We start from the raw sequence: 22474 nt of genomic DNA, 5'->3' as shown, positions 1-22474 counted from the left end.
GAACATTGAGCTTGTGTGGAATCTCAAAGGTCTTCCACACAGCAACCAGGTCCAGGGCCACACTCACTACCTCTCCAGGGTGGAGGATCCCACTGCGCTTGAGTACCCCAGATAACACCATCCTTGAAAACACACGGATTAATGACAAACTTGAGTTAACTAAAGCAGACTGAGTTTGGTTTTTTTTTTAAGATTTTGTTTATTTATTTGACAGAGAGAGATCACAAGTAGGCAGAGAGGCAGGCAGAAAGAGAAAGAGAGAGAGAGAGAGAGAGAAGCAGGCTCCCTGCTGAGCAGAAAGCCTGATGCGGGACTTGATCCCAGGACCCTGAGATCATGATCTGAGCCAAAGGCAGAGGCTTTAACCCACTGAGCTACCCAGGCGCCCACAGACTGAGTTTTTAAGGCTGCTAGTAGAGACTTGCCATTCCAACCTGTATCCGGACCTTTCCCCTTACAGCTTGGAAAGTTCATGTAGGGCACAGGGTCCAGAAAAACTCCCAGGAATGGGTTACTTTTTTTTTTTTTTTTTTTAGATTTTTAAATTTTTATTTATTTGACAGAAAGAGATCACAAGTAGGCAGAGAGGCAGGCAGAGAGAGAGTGGAAAGCAGGCTCCCCACTGAGCAGAGAGCCTGATGCGGGGTTTGATCCCAGGACCCTGAGACCATGACCTGAGCAGAGGCTTAACCCACTGAGCCACCCAGGCGCCCCTCAGGAATGGGTTCTTAAGAGCAAAGGTCACCAAGCTTGGGTGGTCTGGACATAAACTGATCCAATAAATATTTCTGGTTCACAATGTGAATAGACTGCCTCTTGTCAGCTGATGTTCAACGCTTCTTAGGTTCTGGTAGCATTGCTTTCTTTGTCTTTCTGAAATCCTTGTCATATTCAGTTTCATGGCAAACAAGAGAAACAGTTTTGCTCAACCAGCCATCTCTGAGTCAATTTCTTATATCTGCCTTTCACACCAAGAATAGGAACTCTGAGCCAAAATTACAAGAAAAAATGAAATAATGTATCAAATGTTAATTCTTCAACTTCCATAGAGGCCATTTATACAGTCAGAAGGGTACTTATGGAATAGCAGCCCAGTAGCTTGGAAGAGTCAGGGGAGATCCAAAGATCCAAGTCCTAGGTTCAATGTGAACAAAATGGATTTCCTGAATCAACGATAAATGACCTCTCTTTTTTTTTTTCCAATTTTTAAATTTTTTATTAACATATAATGTATTATTAGCCCCAGGGTACAGGTCTGTGAATCGCCAGGTTTACTCACTTCATAGCCCTCACCATAGCATATTACCCTACCAATGTCCATAACCCAGCCACTCTCTCCCTACCCCCTTCCCCCAGCAGCCCTCAGTTTGTTCTGTGAGATTAAGAGTCTCTTATGGTTTGTCTCCCTCCCTTGAAAAAGTTATCTTCTTTAGAGAAATGAGACAAAATCTCAGAAGGTTTAAATGGTATAATCTGTAAGTGGTTCCCCAGAGTAGTGAGCCATGGCGTTAGAGATTCCTCCAAAAGATGAGGATGGAGAAGTTGGAGAGGAGGTTGATAAAGAGGGGTCAGCAGGATCAGAACATGGTGGAATCATAATGGACATTGATATAATAAAGAATGAGAACTTAGGCACTTAGACATTGACCTTTAATGAATGACTGCTCTGCTCTGCTGGGGAGAAAAGCTGATTGTTTGGAGTTTTAATTTAAGAGGAGATGCTAAACGATGTTTTTAACCTTTGCTAATGTTGTTTGAATGGGTAGGGAGACACTCTCTGCTCAGAACACCCACTTTATTTCTGCCTGGATGCTGAAGGTGCTGTTTCCAGATACCATTCGGCAGACACACACGCAGACACACATACGGTTGTCATGACAATCGAGGCATGGACTAAACAAAAAACACATTGAGACCATATCTGAATAAAGCCAGTAACTCAGACATTTTGGTAAAGTCTTTTTTGTTTTGGTGGGGGTGAGAATTTGTCTACCCAGCAGTAAAAAACACTTCATCTGTCTACACGGCAGACAGTGATACTGCCTAACTAAGTGCAAAATCCTGGGATTTGGAGATTAATTAATTAATTTAGAATTAATTTAATCTAAATTAAAGCCTTGGCATTTAAAACATAAATTATTTTTCAAAAGGGCTCTCTGAATGGGGTTTGTACAATCTCTTCTAGGTCCTTACCCAGCAGAGGTCCTATGGACTAAACCGCAGTAAAAATAACTGCCAAACCAGTCTAGCACAAAGTTCTTGTTTCCAGAAAACACTTTCTGGTCATTTTGTGTTGGGGGAAACATTAAGGTCCACAAATGTCAATCTGCCACTTGTTTTTTCACTTGCAAACAATCGGATGCTCAATTTGAATGATTATCTAGGATCTAATGACTCACTTAGGTGGCAACTTATCTAAATTAGAGCCCAAGTACTCAGAAATGATGAGAAACAGCTGATAATGATGCCTAATTTTCATTAAACGTCTTAGACACTAGGAAAATTATTATCATGATTACTTTGTGGTGGACATTTGGGCTAGAGAGAGATACAAGGCTCAGAGAAGTCTATAAATAGAAGCCACACTACAGGGCCACAGAGAGCAAACAACCGACTAGTTAGAAAGTGGATGATTAGGAAAGCTTGGGGCAAACAAAGTTTCAGAGGTCATAAAAAGTGTTAACACTTAAGCATACTGGAAGTAAAGGAAGAACAATCACAGGTAAAAGAACTTCAGGGAAGTGTGGGATAGTTTGGGTGTTGTTTGGCCAACAATGTTCTACAGAAGAACAACAAAAAATAAGGCTGTGTGGTGAAGAATTGACCTTACCCAAAGAGAGGTCTGGCCTTTGCCTTTGGCAACTAGGAACTGACCTCTCGGCCTTGTGGTATCTTGCCTAATAGGTAGGTCTTTGCTGTTTGCAAGCTTTGGCCACTGAAAACCTAACAATGTGATTTGTGATGGGTCCTCAGGGCATACAATATGCTAAGACCGCCAGAGAAAATGATGACCGAAGGTATTAGCCTGACCTCTGGGAGTACTGAGACTAAAGGTCAACTACACAAGCAGCATATGATCAAGCCCCAGTAAAAACTCTGGACACCAAAGGCTCAGGTGAGCTTCTCTGGCAATACTTTGTACATATTATCACATTTGGTTATTGGGAGGAGATAATGTTGTCCATGATTCCATGTGGAGAGCATGCAGGAAACTCTGCATTTGGACCCCTCCTGGACTCTGTTCTATAGGTCTCTCCCTTGGTTGATTTTTTTTTTAAAGATTTTATTTATTATTTATTTGACAGACAGAGATCACAGGTAGGCAGAGAGGCAGGCAGAGAGAGAGGTGGGGGGAAGCAGGCTCCCCGCTGAGCAGAGAGCCCGATGCGGCGCTCGATCCCAGGATCCTGGGATCATGACCTGAGCCGAAGGCAGAGGCTTTAACCCACTGAGCCACCCAGGTGCCCCGGTTGATTTTAATTTGTATCTTTTTGCTGTAATAAAGCTATCATAGTAAGTATAACATTCCTGAGGTCTGTAGTCATCCTAGCAAATTATCAAAACTGAGGGTGATTATGGGGACCCTCAAATATGTAGCCAGAGGATGGTCCTGGGACTATGAAACTTGTGGCTGATGTCTGAAGTGAGGACAGTCTTGTGGGAACTATGCCCTCAAACTGTACTCATGGCAAAGGCTAAAGAATTCAGTTATGTGGGGCGTTGCCCACAAGCTTGGAGAGTTTGGATATAATGCTGTATGCTATTAAGTTCTTGAACAAAAGAACATGATAAAGTATAGTTTCATCTCATAGTAGTGCAAAAGACAGGGGCAAGGAGACTAGTGAGGGGACTCTTTTTAAAAAAGATTTTATTTATTTATTTATTTGAGAAGGAGAGAACAAGGGAAAGAGTGCAGGAGTGGAAGAGGGGGAGAGGAGGAGGGAGAGAATTTCAAGCCAACCTCCCTCTGAACAATGAGCCCCAAGTGCGGGGGTGGAGGCTCCATCTCACAGCACTGTGATCATGACCTGAGCTGAGACCAAGAGTTGGATGCTTAACTGACTGAGCCACCCAGGTACCCCTGAGGGGACTCTTGTTCAGATGTAGGAAGATGATGGTCTGGACCAGGGCTGAGGCTAAGAAAGGGAAAGTTTGTGTGAGTAAAATATATTGTGAGCATACGCTGCACCAGGCATCGTAAGTACTCCAAACACATTTTTCTTTTGTTTTTTGTTTTTATTCTAGTTTTTGTTTTGTTTTGTTTTTAAAGTTCATTGGCCCTGCTTTATCTTCATTTGGTGACACACACTTTAAAACACACTCATGGAGCACCTGGGTGGCTCAGTTGGTTACGCATCTGCCTTTGGCTCAGGTCATAATCTCAGGGTCCTGGGATCAAGTTCCAGATTGAAGTCCCTGCTTGGTGGAGAGCCTGTTCCTTCCTCTCCTCTGCCCCTCCCCCTTGATTGTGCTCTCTCTCTCTCTCTCTTTCTTTCTCTCAAAGAAACAAATAAAATCTTTAAAAAATAATAGTAAGGGGCACCTGGGTGGCTCAGTCGGTTAAGCCTCTGCCTTTAGCTCAGGTCATGATCTCAGGGTCTTGGGATGGAGCCCCGCATTGGGCTCTCTGCTCAGTGGGGAGCCTGCTTCCCCCCCTCCCCCTCTGCCTGCCTCTCTGCCTACTTATAATCTCTCTGTGTCAAATTAATAAAAATGAATAAATAAATAAATAAAATCTTTTAAAAAATAATAAAACACACTCACAAAATACGCAAACATCCAAAATTAGAAGGGCATAAAACAAGGGACTTACAGGCTAAAAGAAAATCCTGGGCTTCAGAACAAAACAATACCAATCGACTATTGGTTTCGCCAAAATTTCTTTGAAAAACACACAAAGATGTTTTGTGTTCAATAGGAAAGATTTAGGGATAAAAGCCAAGCTTTTTGCTCTCCCTAAGGCAGGGTGTGACTTCTCTCCATATGCTTTTAATCCTAAAAACCATCTTTTTTTTTTTTTGAAGATTTTATTTATTTATTTGACACAGAGAGAGAGATCACAAGCAAACAGAGAGACAGGCAGAGAGAGGGGAGGAAGCAGACTCCCTGCTGAGCAGAGAACCCGATTCGGGGCTCCATCCCAGGACCCTGAGATCATGACCTGAGCCAAAGGCAAAGGCTCAACCCACTGAGCAACCCAGCACCCCCCCCAAAAACCATCTTATAAGGTAGACAACATTATTATTTCCATTTTCAAGATGAAAAAAACTGACACACAGAGAGATTAATTAATTTGACCCAAATCACCCAGCAGGCAAGTGGCAGGGCTAAGACTTAAAACCAGCTCAAATCTGACTACAGAGCCTGACTCCTAACCATTCTATCAAATGAACTCTACCTCATGAAAGACATTGTGTTAAAGGGATCAACAGTATTTGCTGGCTAACTGGATATAAGAGAAGAGAGTACAGGGTGACTTCAGAGTTCAGCACATTGATAAAGGAAAAGATGTAGTGGCTCCTACAGCCCAATTCTTCTATTTCACCATAAGCAGAAAGGACATAAAGAGATCTGGGTCATGGCCCCAAATGTGCTACTAACAAGGGTACCTAGTCAAAGTCACTTAATTTTCCTGGGCCTTTGGTTCTTCAGCTGAAGTAAACCTGTAAGTTCTCTGCCAGCCATGAGAAGAAGCAAGTGAGTGGCCAGCAGCTTACTTCTAGAATGAAAGAGATTTGGGTCCTGGCTTTTGCGAGCTATGTGAACTTGGGCAAGTAATTGAGCCTCAGCATTCTCACCTGGGAAATGGGGATTGTAATATATAGGTTATAAGGATGTTCTGAGGATATTTACTGTAGTAAAATAATCCATGGGAAGCCCTTAGCACAATGCCTGGCATATGGTTAAGCATTAGATATATGGGGTTTTATTGTAAGTGTTCCAGCTCTAACGTGCTGGGAGATAATGCAGAATTTATGAGCCCTTAGCCCCCCATTCCAAATAATTCCCTTGGCCAAACTCAAAATTGAATAGCTAATTTGTCAACCCTTATTAATAAAGATATGAAAGAAACTAACATTTTTAAGCTACCCTTACATAAATGTGCATTCTATATTATACTTTGTGACTTTCATTGCTGTCTGGTGCTGTGGTGATGCATACGGTAAGCATACAAGTTCACACTGACATGGAACCAAATTGTGAAACAACAGTAAAACAGACAATAGCATAAGGATGAAGATTCAGCATCACATCACATCTTGACAAAAACATAAGTGAATCAGCACTTTCCTAAAGCATAACAAAGCAGAGCCTGGATTCCTAAGTACTTATTTCATATTTTTTATCAACTCCAAGCAATAGCTACTTCAAATTTAACCAAAATATTATTTCAATTTTCTTTTTTTTTTTTCCAGTAGTGGCCATCAGAGATAGTATTATGACCTCACTCACATTTCTATATAATAAGCTGACCCTTGGTGAATGAAGGAAAATCCTTTAAATACGGAGATTATTGAAAATCAGCATCCCTGCTTACTAAGTATGTAGTGTCCTATATTTACCCATTAATAGATCTGTTAAATGTTCTCATGATTTACTGGGAGTATGTTTGGGTCTAAACACTTGTTTATTGATTCTGAGTTAGAGGCACAAGGAAGAGAAGCCCAACGAGAGAAAAGTGAAATACGAAGCAAATGTGATTTAATGACATAGTCAGGTATGATAGCAACTTTAATTCTATAATGCAGTGTTTTCCGGTAATGAAAAGAAACACAAGGAATTATGTGAGCACAATGGTTTCATCAACATTAACTTCATAATCCAGTATTTTTCAGTAATGAGTGGAAATAAAAGGAATTGTGTGAGTCACATTGAAGCATGCCGTGAATTGCCTGAGCTGTAGGTCAAGTAATGAAGGTAAAATGGGAGAAGCCTCATTCCTCTTCAATGTGGCTACTAGTCTCAGCCTTTCTACTTATCATTAGACTGTAAATTCCCTGAACATAGAAACCTGTATGTCTTGTTCAGCCTTATAACCCCCAGAGCTAACACAGTGTCTGGCACATATGGGATTCTCAACAATTACAAACTGAATAGAAGAATTGTAAATATTTTTCAATTACAAATATTTTTAAGTCTATTTTCAGTTTACCTGATTGCTAATGAAACATTTCATTATTCCTGTCTCAATTTATACAATTAAAACTGAAATTAGAAATTATAATGATTATTGTTATAATTTTATCTAATTATTGTTCCATGTTTGCTATATCATCTTTCAAGATTCACCTCCTTCCCTCACTGGCTAAGGGGAAAGGGAAAATACCAGTGTGAACAAATGGTATGCCCAAGAGGTCATGCCCAAGAGTCTGACCCCCCCCAAAAAAGTATGAAGTCAGCTTATTTCCATTATTATTGAATAAAAATGGTTCTCAAGCCAAATCAATAGACATTTTCTAGGTGTCCAGTATGAAAAAGTTGAAGGCACAGAGGAGACTACTAAATATTGCTTCCTAGGAGGTTATGACTTAGGATTGCTTCCATTAATTCCTAGCTTTGTTCCACTGCCATTTAATATTGTTCTATGTCTCAGGGACTGTCCACTCATCAATAACTACTCACACACAACTCTGACCGTTTCTCCTTTGTAGACATCCTAATTACCTATAATTTTGCCAAAGGTAGTGTGCAGCTTGTTCAGAAGCGAGTGCATCCACTTGGCCAGTGCAGCTTGGCCATTCCCTTGCGCCGCGGGCTGGTTGGAAAGTGGAGTGAAGCCCTCAGTGCCACAGGAAAGGGGCAGTGAGGTAGAAAAAGTTAAATCAGGCAAAATAATTGGCAAGACTTGATTAAGCAATGGTACCTCCTTATTCAGCACAATTTTTTGAAGCCCTCAGAATTCTGAGCCAGAGAGACTGGAAAGTGATGGGACAATAAATTGCTTTAGAAAATATTCTCCATTGTTTGTGATATGTTTGGTTGTTTTTGTTTTGTTTTGTTTTGTTTTGTTTTGGTCTGGTTTGGGGGGGAATCTTTGTTTTTATTTTTTGTGTTGCTAGCATTGCTTCAGACTATGTTGGTATATTCAAAGCCAGGGCAGCTTGTTTGATGGGAACGCCATCCCCTGACATCTGGACTCTTCCTATTTCTGTCAATCAAGTGAGTGGGTTTATATAACAAGAGATTCACAAGGATTGAGAAGGCTGTGTAAAACTCATTTACCGAAGTCCCAGGCCAAGGTTCATTTGCTTGCCAATTATCCTGATTCCTGCATACATTCTAGATCTTCTATTTCGTGAATGTCAGTGGTGCTGTCATTTCTTCAGATAAATTATTTTAAGTTCATACTAGACTCTTTGTTGGAAAGAGTCTTTCTGCCTCCTCTTTCCACCCCCTGCCCAGGAAAATGTCTTCATCCGCGAAGAGGATGGCATGATAAGGAAGAAGTTAACCCTTTCTAAACTCAATGCTCTCTTTCTCCATCTGTGAAACAGGAAGGACCCCTTGGCCCCCAGTTGGGGACTGGCTGCTTTAACTGCCTGCAGCAAACTCCTGTTACGCAAAATGTTCGGAATGTTTCAACCTTACAATTTATAACTCCGATTTAGGGGGTTTTCGCTGAACTTTCAAAACTTGCCCGAGGCAAGATGACCTCAGGCCTCATTGCTGATGTGGCCACTGCATCCTTCCTTATAGAAGGGAAGAACTAGATGGCCTGTTTACTTCAGATTTTAAACATACTTCCTAAGATGAAGAAGTATATCTTTCTAAAGCAGTTTCCTGCTGTTTTTGCTAAACTGGATGCCTTTTAGCTCTAAGAAACTGATTTAAGTTAAAAAAAGAAATGTGATGGGGGTGGAGGGACTTAACCAAATCTACTGCAACATACCGTATTAACAGTATCCCTTAGTGCTAAGCTCACTGCTACTTTACTCAAACGCCTGCATTTTCTTCTTTTGCAGACATGATTTGCTCTCCACCTACTAACAGTCATGCACAAATTATGTAATACTGTAGATTGCTGATCTCTCTGCCTTTTGAGTTGAATTCCTAACTCCAGTTATGTTAATTTACCTGAAAAAGATGGATACACTCTGAGTTTGGCAAGGTTGGCCTTGTCTTTGGTCATCAATAACTTGTTTTGGCAACATGCCTTTTTTCAGCTATGAATTAAAATAGTTAGTTATCCAGGGGGCCTGAGTGGCACAGCTGGTTAAGCATCTGACTTGGTTTTGGCTCATGATCTCAGGGTCTTGACATCAAGCTTTACACTGGGCTCTGTGCTCAGTGCAGAGTCTGCTTGAGATTCTCTCTCTCCTCTCCTTCTGTCCCTCCCACTTGTGCTTGCTCTCTCTCTAAAATAAATAAATCTGTAAAAAAGAACAGTTAATTATCCTCAAGGAAAAGGACACAAAAGACCCAATCTTCATGTCTGTAGCATCATTTGTCACCACTCATACTCTCGATTGTTCCATGTTCCATATATAGAGTAGGGTATTGTTTGTATTGTTTGTCTGGTCATGATGGATTGGTAACAAGCCAAGCATATTCCCTAACCCGGGCTTCCCTGGAGCCAGTGTGGAGATGGGGTCATGGGTGCTATCAGGGACAGAGATACCAGGAGAGTTAATTGGAGGAATGGAACCTCCGCCTGTAATCTCTTTCACTCTGAGCTTTACTGACTGAGCACTTTGGTCGTTGAGATTAATGCCTCCCCAACTGGAGACACTCTTAGGAATCCTGGACTCTCAAGGTGAGTCAAATAGGCCCAGCTGCTACCTTGCAGGGATTCGCAATTTGGTTGGTACAAGCAGTGAGTGTTGTGCGAGAGCTCTAGGACTTTGAACTTTGCCAAGGGTGAGAGGGAGTGTCAGGAAGAATAGGCTCTTACCTTCTTCAAAGGGAGTTTGGTGGTACAGGACAATTTACACTGACTCCTCTAATTTTGGGGATTAAAAAAATCTAACATTATTTGAATCTTTAAGCTGTTAGAAGAAGCAGCCAACTAAGATTTCTGTTCTGGCTACAGGGTAGAAACAATCAGAGTGATTTACTAGGCACTTTTAGTGCTCATTTCGCTTGCAGAAAGCTTGGGACCCCCCTCCCGGAGGGAGAAAAGATGAGTATTTATTGGACTCTAATAATAGTGGTAAAATTAAATTTGTATTTTTTCAGTGAAAGAAATAGGATGATATTTTTGTATTTCCCTCAGGAATTTTGTCTCAATAGTCCATTTTTGATAGAGATTCACAAGCTACCCTGGCAATATGCTAAATACTTATAAATACAACATGATCTGGCCATATTGTTATTTGTTGTATTCATTGTTAATTGAGGAATACAAAATGCAGGCACGTTTCCAGTCAATATTTACAGAGTACCCACCATGCCCCGGGGCACTAGGCAAGGTCCTGGAAACACAATAAAGAAAAAAATTCAGTCCCCACACAAAAGTAACACGGAATCCTGCTAAAGTAGGGTATTGTTTGTATTGTTTGTCTAGCTATAAGCTTACCCCTGCTTTTACTTTTTATTTTATCTTCTACTTCTCTTCTCCACTGTCCCACTCCACTGACCACCATGCTGTCCCTCCAACTCCAATCATGTGCCTTCCCATGTGCCTCCTGTTTCCTCTACCCTCCAATGCCCCTCACTTCATTCAGGGTTCTGAACAGCACAGAAAACTGCAATTCCCAGTCACTCTCAATCCCTACGTGGCTTTATTTTTCTTCTAGCATTTATATCTGATACACCTCATACCTGTTATTTTGTACATTTTCTATCTTCCTCTGTTAGACTATGAGCTCCCAACAAGCAGAGACTCAGTCTGTCTTGTGCCCTGCTGTATTATCTGCCTAGTACAATGCCGAGCACAGAGTAAATAATAGGTATTGCTTCAATGTCTAAATGAAAAGAGTCAGCAAGATGGGATCCAGATCCCAAGTGGAGAGGTTGGCCGTGGAAAAACAAATGGAACAGCCCTTCCTCTGAGAAAAGAAGAAACAAGGTAAAGATAGGCTTTTATTTGATAAGGTTAGTGATCGTTGGAAATGGGGGAACACTGGTCAATTTCACACTTTAAAGCCTATAATGGGGAAGGAGGGATGGTGGAGTAAGGTGATCCTCTAGAGCAAGGACAGATGAGACTAAGAAGGAATATAAAGAAAGCATTAAAAGTGAGGAATTGCCATAAGGCAGTTAGGGATTAAATAATAAGATTGCCATACAGCTGTAGTCTAGGGGGTCCAGAACATCCAGGTCAATGGCTAGAACTTACACACCCAGATCTCAAGACAAATGGAGAGTTAAAACTCCGGGACTAGAAAACACTGGCATACAGGTAGTGGTGGCAGCTGGGAGTGGGAGTTAAATCAGAGAGGGTTTAGAACAAGTGAAAAGCATGCCAAGGGTAGACCCCAGGAAACTCTAAACATTCAAAGTGTGGATGCAGGACGCTGCTGAAAGACTGAGCGGGAGCCTGCTGGGCAGTAGGAGGTGAAGAGGAAAGAGGGAGTAGGGAAATTCGGTGAGGAAAAAATCTTCAGAGAGAAGGAAGAGTTGATCGTGTCAAATGTTAAAACGAGGTCAAACAGAAGATGAATCAATTATTCCAACTGGTTATTAAATAATTATGGGTTTGGCAATTATATTGCTACTAGATGTTTACTGATTCCCTTGCTTAAAACAATGCTTAGTTTACTTGTTAAACTGCTAGGTCAGTAGTTTCCAGGCAGGGTTGAATATTAGAATCCACCAGTGAGCTCTTAAAATACTAATGCCTAAATTTCCCCCCTGAATAACTATAGCACAGTGTCTGAGATGTAGGGCCCAGGCATAAGTTTATTATGAAAGCCCCAGGGCCAGGACTGAGAAGTACTGTGCTAGGGGAAACTGAGCTTTCCACAAATAACCACAGGGGAAACTCCATGTTTGGCACATACTAAACAACCCTAGCCTACCCAAAAGGGTAAAGGACAGAGAACTGGTTCCTTGGGATAATGGGAACCATCTGTTGGGAAGTTAGTGGACCTTGCCTAGGCACCTAAGTCTAGGGATGTAATGGTCACCCTCTCCAGCAGGTGGATACCTGTTGCCTATTTGTTTCCTTGGTTTGGCAGGATATTTGTTTCTTTCAAACAAATATCCTTGTCTTCACATCATCATCACCATCATCATACCTATTGAGCTCTGTCAGGCACTTGCTAAAAGCATTACATGCATTAACTCATTTAATAAGACATTCCTAGGAAGTTGGTATAGTTTTTAACCCCTATTACATGGTATGGAGAAACTGTGGCTCGTAAAGTGACTTGCCCAAGGATCATAAAGCTAGAAAAAGGCAGAGCTGGGACACTACTCCAGCTCTGGTTCACTCCAGAGCCTAAGCTCTGAACCATGTCTACAACCTACTGCTCCACAAAACTGCTGAAGTTGGAACCCTCTGTCTGCCTGAGTACCTCCCCTTGCAGCTTCCTGAGAGGACTGCTCTTGCAGCTCTGCCCCTGGGCATTTCCTTGCAAGACTCATGCACAGCTGCCCAAGATCCAGTGCTGACATTTAACTCTTTCCTTGGTAACAAGTAATGATTTGTCTTCTACCCTCCACACACACTGACTTGTGTTAGAGGCACTGATAGTTACCAAAATCCTAGTAAAACGAGAACTGACCCTTAAAAATCCATGCAAGCAGAAAACAGAATTAATGTCAAAGATGTAAAAGTGTTATTTCCATGGCTTCAGCAATTAGGTCTCAGGAAAGAGTATTCCAGAGAAATAAGTTAAATAAAAATGCATGAACTCACCAAATCAGCTTTTATTACTGACATTGTATTTCAATAAAGCATTACTTACTATAGAGCAGGTGGTGGGTTTTTTGTTTTTCATGCATTAGATCTTGGATTTTTACTGCCATAAGTACTTCCATGTTTGTTACATATCTCCATCTAAGCATCCACCACAAAGAGCAATTATTTAAAGGGGAACACTTTGCTCCCTATGTAATAACTTCTGACTCTTTGAAAGCACCTACAATGCAGGGGGGGTTCCATAGGGAGCTCTTAACATATAATTATCATCCCCTTAGGATCCAGTAACCAAGCCAGCTATGTAGGGGTGCACTAGAGAGATTTTCCCTTAATGCTGTGATAAATCCATATCTAAATGGGCACAGTTAGTGAGGACAGAGAAGTCGCCCAAACTTACCAAAGATATCATCACCTCTACCAGACTGTGTTGAGAAATTCATCTTACACAAAATCTGCTTTACTAGTTCAAAAGTGGGTCTTTGAGATGGGTTGTTTTTCTTGTACTGCCTAATCAAATTTCCCCTCTAATCAACTGCAGTGACCAAGAGTAACAGCCAGGCCACTGATTTACTGATATTCTGAACAGAAATGCAGAATTGTTGAGAATCTTAGCATCCATATTCATCAGTGATATTGGTCTGAAATTCTCCTTTTTGGTAGGGTCTTTGCCTGGTTTGGGGATCAAGGTAATGCTGGCTTCATAGAAAGAGTCTGGAAGTTTTCCTTCTGCTTCAATTTTTTGAAACAGCTTCAGGAGAATAGGTGTTATTTCTTCTTTGAAAGTTTGATAGAATTCCCCAGGGAATCCATCAGGTCCTGGGCTCTTGTTTTTTGGGAGGTTTTTGACCGCTGCTTCAATCGCGTTACTAGATATCGGTCTATTCAGGTTGTCAATTTCTTCCTGGTTCAATTTTGGGAGTTTATAGTTTTCCAGGAATGCATCCATTTCATCTAGGTTGCTTAGCTTATTGGCATATAATTGTTGATAATAACTTCTGATGATTGTTTCTACTTCCTTGGTGTTAGTTGTGATCTCTCCCTTTTCATTCATAATTTTATTAATTTGGGCTTTTTCTCTTTGCTTTTGGATTAGTGTGGCCAATGGTTTATCAATCTTATTGATTGTTTCAAAAAACCAGCTTCTAGTTTCATTGGTACGTTCTACTGTATCTCTGGTTTCTACCTCATTGATCTCAGCTCTAATCTTGATTATTTCCCTTCTTATGTGTGGAGTTGGTTTGATTCGTTGTTGATTCTCCAGCTCTTTAAGGTGTAGAGACAGCTGGTGTGTTCTGGATTTTTCAATTTTTTTGAGGGAGGCTTGGATGGCTATGTATTTCCCCCTTAGGACCACCTTTGCTGTATCCCATAGGTTTTGGACCAAAGTGTCTTCATTCTCATTGGTTTCCATGAATTGTTTCAGTTCTTCTTTGATCTCCTGGTTGATCCAAGCATTCTTAAGCAAGGTGGTCTTTAGCTTCCAGGTGTTTGAGTTCCTTCCGAACTTTTCCTTGTGATTGAGCTCCAGTTTCAAAGCATTGTGATCTGAGAATGTGCAGGGAATAATCTCAGTTTTTTGGTATCGGTTGAGTCCTGATTTGTGACCCAGTATGTGGTCAATCTTGAGAAGGTTCCATGTGCACTTGAGAAGAATGAGTATTCTGTTGTTTTAGGGTGGAGTGTTCTGTATATATCTATGAGGTCCATCTGGTCCAATGTGTCATTCACAACAAGATCCTAGCAAACAGGATCCAACAGCACATTAAAAAGATTATCCACCATGACCAGGTGGGATTCATTCCTGGGCTACAAGGATGGTTCAACATTCGCAAACCAATCAATGTGATAGAACAAATTAATAAGAGAAGAGAGAAGAACCACATGGTCCTCTCAATTGATGCAGAAAAAGCATTTGACAAAATCCAGCATCCGTTCCTGATTAAGACGCTTCAAAGTATAGGGATAGAGGGAAAATTCCTGAACTTCATAAAATCTATCTATGAAAGACCCACAGCAAATATCATCCTCAATGGGAAAAAGCTTGCAGCCTTCCCGTTGAAATCAGGAACACGACAAGGATGCCCACTCTCACCACTCTGTTCAACATAGTATTAGAAGTCCTAGCAACAGCAATCAGACAACAAAGAGAAATAAAAGGTATCCAAATTAGCAATGAAGAAGTCAAACTCTCTCTCTTCGCAGATGACATGATTCTTTATATGGAAAACCCAAAAGACTCCACCCCCAAACTACTGGAACTCATACAACAATTCAGCAATGTGGCAGGATACAAAGTTAATGTACAGAAATCAGTGGCTTTCTTATACACTAACAGTGAAAATACTGAAAAGGAAATTAGAGAATCAATTCCATTAACTATAGCACCAAGAACCATAAGATACCTGGGAATAAACATTGTTAAAATGTCTGTACTGCCTAGAGCAATCTATACTTTTAATGCCATTCCGATCAAAATTCCACCAGTATTTTTCAAAGAGCTGGAGCAAATAATCCAAAAATTTGTATGGAATCAGGAGAGACCCCGAATCGCTAAGGAAATGTTGAAAAACAAAAATAAAACTGGGGGGGCGCCTGGGTAGTTCAGTGGGTTAAAGCCTCTGCCTTCGGCTCAGGTCATGATCTCAGAGTCCTGGGATGGAGCCCCACATGGTGCTCTCTGCTCAGCAGGGAGCCTGCTTCCCTTCCTCTCTGCCTGCCTCTCTGCCTACTTGTGATCTCTCTCTCTCTATCTGTCAAATAAATAAATAAAATCTTTTTAAAAATAAATAAATAAAATTGGGGGCATCACGTTACCTGGTTTCAAGCTTTACTACAAAGCTGTGATCACCAAGACAGCATGGTACTGGCATAAAAACAGACACATAGACCAGTGGAACAGAGTAGAGAGCCCAAATATGGACCCTCAACTCTATGGTCAAATAATCTTCAACAAAAGAGGAAAAAATATACAGTGGAGAAAAGACAGTCTCTTCAATAAATGGTGCTGGGAAAACTGGACAGCTATATGTAGAAGAATGAAACTCGACCATTCTCTTACACCGTACACAAAGATAAACTCAAAATGGATAAAAGACCTCAACGTGAGACAGGAATCCATCAGAATCCTAGAGGAGAATATAGGCAGTAACCTCTTTGATATCAGCCACAGCAAATTCTTTCAAGATATGTCTCCAAAGGCAAAGGAAACAAAAGCGAAGATGAACTTTTGTGACTTCATCAAAATCAAAAGCTTCTGCACAGCAAAGGAAACAGTCAACAAAACAAAGAGGAAACCCACAGAATGGCAGAAGATATTTGCAAATGACAGTACAGACAAAAGGTTGATATCCAGGATCTATAAATAACTCCTCAAACTCAACACACACAAAACAGATAATCATATCAAAAAATGGGCAGAAGATATGAACAGACAGTTCTCCAATGAAGACATACAAATGGCTATCAGACACATGAAAAAACGTTCATCATCACTAGCCATCAGGGAGATTCAAATTAAAACCACATTGAGATACCACCTTACACCACTTAAAATGGCCAAAATTAGCAAGACAGGAAACAACATGTGTTGGAGGGGATGTGAAGAAAGGGGAACCCTCTTCCACTGTTGGTGGGAATGCAAGTTGGTCCAGCCACTTTGGAGAACAGTGTGGAGATTCCTCAAGAAATTAAAAATAGAGCTTCCCTATGACCTGCAATTGCACTACTGGGTATTTATCCCAAAGATACAGATGCAGTGAAAAGAAGGGCCATCTGTTTATAGCAGCAATGGCCACGGTCACCAAACTGTAGAAAGAACCAAGATGCCCTTCAATAGACGAATGGATAAGGAAGATGTGGTCCATATACACTATGGAGTATTATGCCTCCATCAGAAAGGACGAATACCCAACTTTTGTAGCAACATGGATGGGACTGGAAGAGATTATGCTGAGTGAAATAACTCAAGCAGAGAGAGTCAATTATCATATGGTTTCACTTATTTGTGGAGCATAACAAATAGCATGGAGGACAAGGGAAGATGGAGAGGAGAAGGGAGTTGAGGGAAATTGGAAGGGGAGGTGAACCATGAGAGACTATGGACTCTGAAAACAATCTGAGGGTTTTGAAGGGGTGGGGGGTGGGAGGTTGGGGGAACCAGGTTGTGGGTATTTGAGAGGGCACGGATCGCATGGAGCACTGGGTGTGGTGCAAAAACAATGAATACTGTTATGCTGAAAATAAATTAAAAAAAAAAAAGAAATGCAGAATTGAACAACTTGGAATCACCTTAGTCCCAGTGTCCTCCGTCTTTGTGAATGTTAACCCTACCAGCCAGGAAGATTTGATTTAGCTTTACAATCAAAAGCGTGAACTACTAAATAAATCCGTGTGATTTTTAGAAATATAAAATTTGGTTATAAAATCCAAAATACTTTTTCAGACCACTTACAAAACATGCTCTCAGGGGCAGGACCATCCCAGGATTCACTGATGTAGTGTCCCTTTTTAATTTGAAAGATAAAGAAACTAGCCAGAGATGCTAAGATGCCAGAGGCTTGGAGATTCAAGCACTAGAGGGAAATTAACCCCATGTCTGTGGCTAGACCAAAAGAGCCCAAAACATCACTGGCAGGTCCTTTCCACTTCAACACTGTCCTTTCAACTTCACAGTTCTCGTTTTGTGTTTTAATAAATTAATTACACAAATCATCATAAACACATATGCCTAAATCTTCTGCTTCTGGATTACACACACATGTCTAAATTCCAAAATGATGGGTATTGTGGCTCCATAGCTATATCTGTGGATGAGACATGCTGCATATGAACATGCTTGTCTTGTTTTCTTCATCATATGTGTCACTTTGTCATCGTGTTTTTAATGGCATCAGAGTCCTCCAGAAATACTGGGGTATTTCTGCCATCTCAGCATTGTGCTGTCTCTTCTCTCTCTACATCTTCTCCCTAGAAGGTTTCCTCTCTATCTATGGCTACATTACAACCCTAGGTAGCGACAGTCCCCAGATTTCCATTTCCATCTGAGTTCCAAGTTCCTAACACATATTCAAATTGCCTACTGGATCATCTCTACCTGGAAGTGGGCTTAGAAAGGCCAGGAAAATGCCAAGAAGTTGTTACTTGATGCAGTAGGTTACTTTTATTGATGTATCTCTTTCAGGACATAACATGGGTTCATGCTTAGCTGATGGCTTCAGATGATGATCAAGTTCCCTTTCCCACCTCACCTCCTTACCTCTGCATATCCTGAAGGGCAAGGACGGTGATTCTCAGGCTTCCCTGTTATAAGCAAGAGAGAGATAATGGAATGCCTAACAGAACAAAGTTCTGCCCTCTATGGGAGGGGAGAAAAGAATTAAAGAAAAATAAAAAACAACTTAGTATTAAAAATAATCAAAACGGAAGCATGTGACAAACTCTAGAGAAAAATAAAATTTAACCCCTTTGAAAGCTATGCTCACTTTCACTGATTTCACTCATGCAACTAGTATTTATTGAGCACCCACCATATACCAACCACATTCTAGAACCTTAGCATACAACAGGGAGCAGAGCAGACAAAGGCCCTCCCTCAAAGAGTATATAGTCCAGAGGCAGAAGACAGCAAGTACACCAAACACATACAATTCGTTTGTTTGTGATAAGACAACAGGAGTTTAGGCAAATGAATCTATTATCAGCGATGGGCCATGGAATCTAAGTCAGGTAAGGAGAAAAATGGGGTATAAAAGAAAGTGAAGTACAATGAGGTCAGGGAATTGGATGTCCCACCTAATGCATAGGTAGAGTTGGGAAACTAAAGGGAATTCACTTAAAAAGGGGGGGGGGGTAAGAGGTCAAAAAGTGAGATATCGACATGGAGATATGGAAGTGATCCAGTCATGCATAACGATAATATCTCATGTGTGCTATAGAAATGGGTAACTGAAACAGATGAAGAAAAAGATCGTGGGAGAAAATGGGAGTCAAGTAACTGACAGAAAAGAACACATCATTCTTATGCATACTAAGGTTAGCCAAAATTATAATGGAAGTAGGGTTGGGGAGAGAGAAATGGGAGCCCAGGACTGAAACTGTGTCCTTCTACCAGAGAACGACATGGGAAAAAGGGAGCAAGCTGGAGCCTTAGACAGGTTTCTCAGTCTCTCTGGGTCTCAGTTGCCTCATCTGAAAATAAAATGGCACAAATAAATAATCTATAAGGTGACTTCCACCTAATAGCTGCGGTTTCAGACAAGCAGAGGTGGTTGATGCAACCCCTCAGCCTTCCTCTCAAGTAAAAAGGGTCAAATTAGCAAGTCTATCAATTCATGATTCATCTGTTAAGCAGTATTTAGAATTATACTGTGAATTAAGCATTCCTTTATGAGACCTAGCCTTGAGCCCTTACTAAGTGCCTTAAATAATCACGAGGCAAAGAATATTCAAATTTGCCACCAATACCTGCATCTCTCTTCATTCTTTTTATGTCATTCCCACCACTTCAGAGTCAACAATGCTCCTTTCTGATTAAGTGTGACTTTCTCAATCTGGCATTTAAGAATCACCACCAAAGTGCCCAGTCTAGTCATCCATCATTCCCAGTGCTCCCCAGCGTGGAGCTGCTGCTTAGGTCCTTTATTCCCTGTTGTCTGGCACAACCCACACCCTCTCCCTCCTACACACATATTCAGCTCACTCTTGTAGAGGACAGAGTGATGTGAGCCTAACCTCCTCCATAGACAAGTCCCATATACAGTTAGTGCTCAGTTTACAAATGACCTTGCTCATCTGCTTGTCTAAGAGAGTCCACTTTTAGATACTTATGACATGTAGTGACTAGTATGAGCCAACCCCCTTGAAGAACAGTAGTCTGCTGTTTGGGTTTGTTTTCAGTCTCTGTGGGAATGCACTTAAATTGCATGGTTGTTGTTGAAAAGTAATTTACTTAAACATGCATTAAAGCTAAGAAATAACAAGATAAATGGGAAAAATGGGAATAGCATATGAACCCCAATAGTGTAGATATTGGTAAGAAGTAAATTCCCCATTACCATCAAAATTTCATGATTCCTATGATTAGAGAGTGGAGATGGATTTTCTTATTATATTCTATCATCTCTCCTTCATCTCCTCTTTGCGTTTATTTAAACATACCAAGAGTAGTCAATAATGTTCAATTGTTCTGATTGAAATTCCCATGTCTCTTGATTTATCTGTTAAGTGGCATTCAGAAAAACATGAAACTATTGGCCAAGATACACAATTCCCAAGGGTTTTACATTTAAAATAATCCAAAGAAAATTAATTTTAAGGAATCATGCCTCCACCCTCAATGTATTTATTACTGCTTTATTTTTTTATTTTTTAAAAAATTTTTTAAAATGTATTTGAGACAGAGAGAGAGAAAGCACAAGCGAGGAGGAGGGTCAGAGAAAGAGAAGCAGACTCTCCACTGAGCAGGGAGCCCGATGAGGGGCTCTATCCCAGTACCCGGAGATCATGACCTGAGCCAAAGTCAAATGCTTAACTGACTGAGCCACCCAGGCACCCCCTTTATGATCATTTTAATCTCTATTCAAAATATGTATAATTTTTGTGATTTGTTGGGATTTATAAACCTGAAGGGATTTCTTAAAATAAACAAACAAATCCTAAGGGTGAGAAGAATTTATTTAAGGACTCAGTATCCTGGGGAACAAAATCCACGCTCAACATCATTATGATTAGAATGTGGTCAAATGAACCAAATCCCAGAGGATCCCTGTGTTCCAGATGCAGCCAGAGTATTTTTAGTCTTGCTTTCCTTTAACTCAGTCTGCCTAGATTTAGGTGGGGAAACTCATCCTAATATGTAGAAGACTTTACAGTACGGAATTTTGGTTCAGTGCTTTTTAAAAGCATAAACTATTCAAAGATAGATAGTATTTATCTTATTCTCTCTTATGTATATGAACAAATCAGACAAAACTTTGTTCTCTGGGTAGGGTAGGGCACACAGTTCATTGCTGAGCAATGGAGATGCAGACTCCGTGGTGGTTCACTTGAAAATATGTTCAGTAGAATCTTACCAACACTGAGTCACTTCAGAGGGCAATCAAAACAATAGCATACCTGCAAAAAGGTACACAGATCATTTTGATGTGAAATCCCTCATCTAGAGCAAATTAAAAATCCACAAAGATTACTCCTGATTTGTGAAATGAAGAGTCACTGTGTGCAGGGAGAGTAGAGATCAAGTAAGTTTCAAGTAAGTTTAGCTATACCCATAGTTGTGAATGCTTTGAGGTCATAATTATCCAGGGAAAAAAAGTGAATATTTCTTCCAAATAAATCTGACTCACTTGTATATATGTCACATTTAAAAATAAATTTAAGGGCACCCATATGGTACAGTCAGTTGGGCGTCCAATGCTTGGCTTCAGCTCAGGTTGTGATCTCAGGGTTGTGGGATCACATCAGGCTCTATGTTCAGCGCAGTGTCTGCTTGAGTTCCTCTCTTCCTCTCCCTCTGCTCCACACCCTCTCTTTCTCAAATAAATCTTTAAAAAATTAAAAAAAAAAATAAATAAATTTAAATGTTCATAGACTGGTCTATAATTAACATAAAAGAAGTTATATGTTATGATATTTATATTGATAATATTCACTAAGCTATGGATGTCAAGTCAGTTATAGTTACAGTTATACTCACTAAGAGATATGTTAGAAATACTTTTCCCAAATGCTCACATGCCTGTTAATTTTCACTGTGGTGTCACATAATCATATATGTTTCCTTCTAGTACATATGTGTTTCCTTCTAGTACTTTTATTTTTTTTAATATTTTATTTATTTATTTGACAGAGAGAGAGAGAGAGATCACAAGCAGGCAGAGAGAGAGGGGAGGAAGCAGGCTCCCCACTGAGCAGAGAGCCTGACGCAGGGCTTGATCACAGGACCCTGGGATTATGACCTGAGCCGAAGGCAGAGGCCCAACCAACTGAGCCACCCAGGTGCCCCTCCTTCTAGTACCTTTAAAGTTTCAGTTTTCATTTTGAAAATTTAAAGCTGTCCCCAAATTAATTTTGATTAAAGGTATGCACTAGGGGATCTAACATTATTTTTGCCAAATGGTTAGACAGTCATCCCGAATCCTTCATTCCAACAATCTCTCCTTCTCACTTATTTGAAATTCCATTTTTGTCATATACTAAATTATCTTATTTACTTTGGCCCATTTCAGGACTACCTACTTATCTTTCTGGTGTCATTTCTTACCACTCCTACAATTTGCCTCTACCCTCATCTCTAAGCTCTGGCCATACTAATCTACTAATAATCCCAGATTGAACCATCCTCTCTTAGATTTTACATACCATGTTCCCTATCTTTGGAACTACTTCTCTTTTTCCTTTTTCCTGGCAAACTACTACTCTTTCTCAGCTCACCTCCACTGGGATACCTTCCATAGCCCATTACCCCTGCACAGTCTGGACTAAATGCTACTCCCGTGCACTAGACACTCCCTTAGGACTTCTATCAGCTGTTCCATAACTCTGCTTATTTGTCTTTCCTACCAGCCCAAGATGTTCTTGAAGGCTGGGAATATTTCTTATTTATCTTTGTAGCCTTAAGTGCCCAGTACAGTATTTGCTAGGTATTTTAATTAAAACTAGCCTGTGCCTACT

At 40.6% G+C, this 22474-nt stretch overlaps 1 long non-coding RNA gene across 1 annotated transcript; it reads right to left on the bottom strand.

The window, feature by feature from the left end:
* Nucleotides 1-4325: 4325 nt before the first annotated feature.
* Nucleotides 4326-21325, bottom strand: LOC116570562. The gene is made up of 3 exons (XR_004277476.1): nucleotides 21198-21325; nucleotides 15239-15241; nucleotides 4326-4340 (listed from the first exon to the last, which is right to left on the bottom strand). It is a non-coding gene; the product is annotated as an uncharacterized LOC116570562 (long non-coding RNA).
* Between the last annotated feature and the right edge of the window lie 1149 nt (nucleotides 21326-22474).

Source organism: Mustela erminea, chromosome 12 (genome assembly GCF_009829155.1).
Source record: "Mustela erminea isolate mMusErm1 chromosome 12, mMusErm1.Pri, whole genome shotgun sequence".
In the NCBI taxonomy this organism is placed as follows: Eukaryota; Metazoa; Chordata; class Mammalia; order Carnivora; family Mustelidae; genus Mustela; species Mustela erminea.
This window is presented reverse-complemented; position numbering and strand designations above follow the sequence as displayed.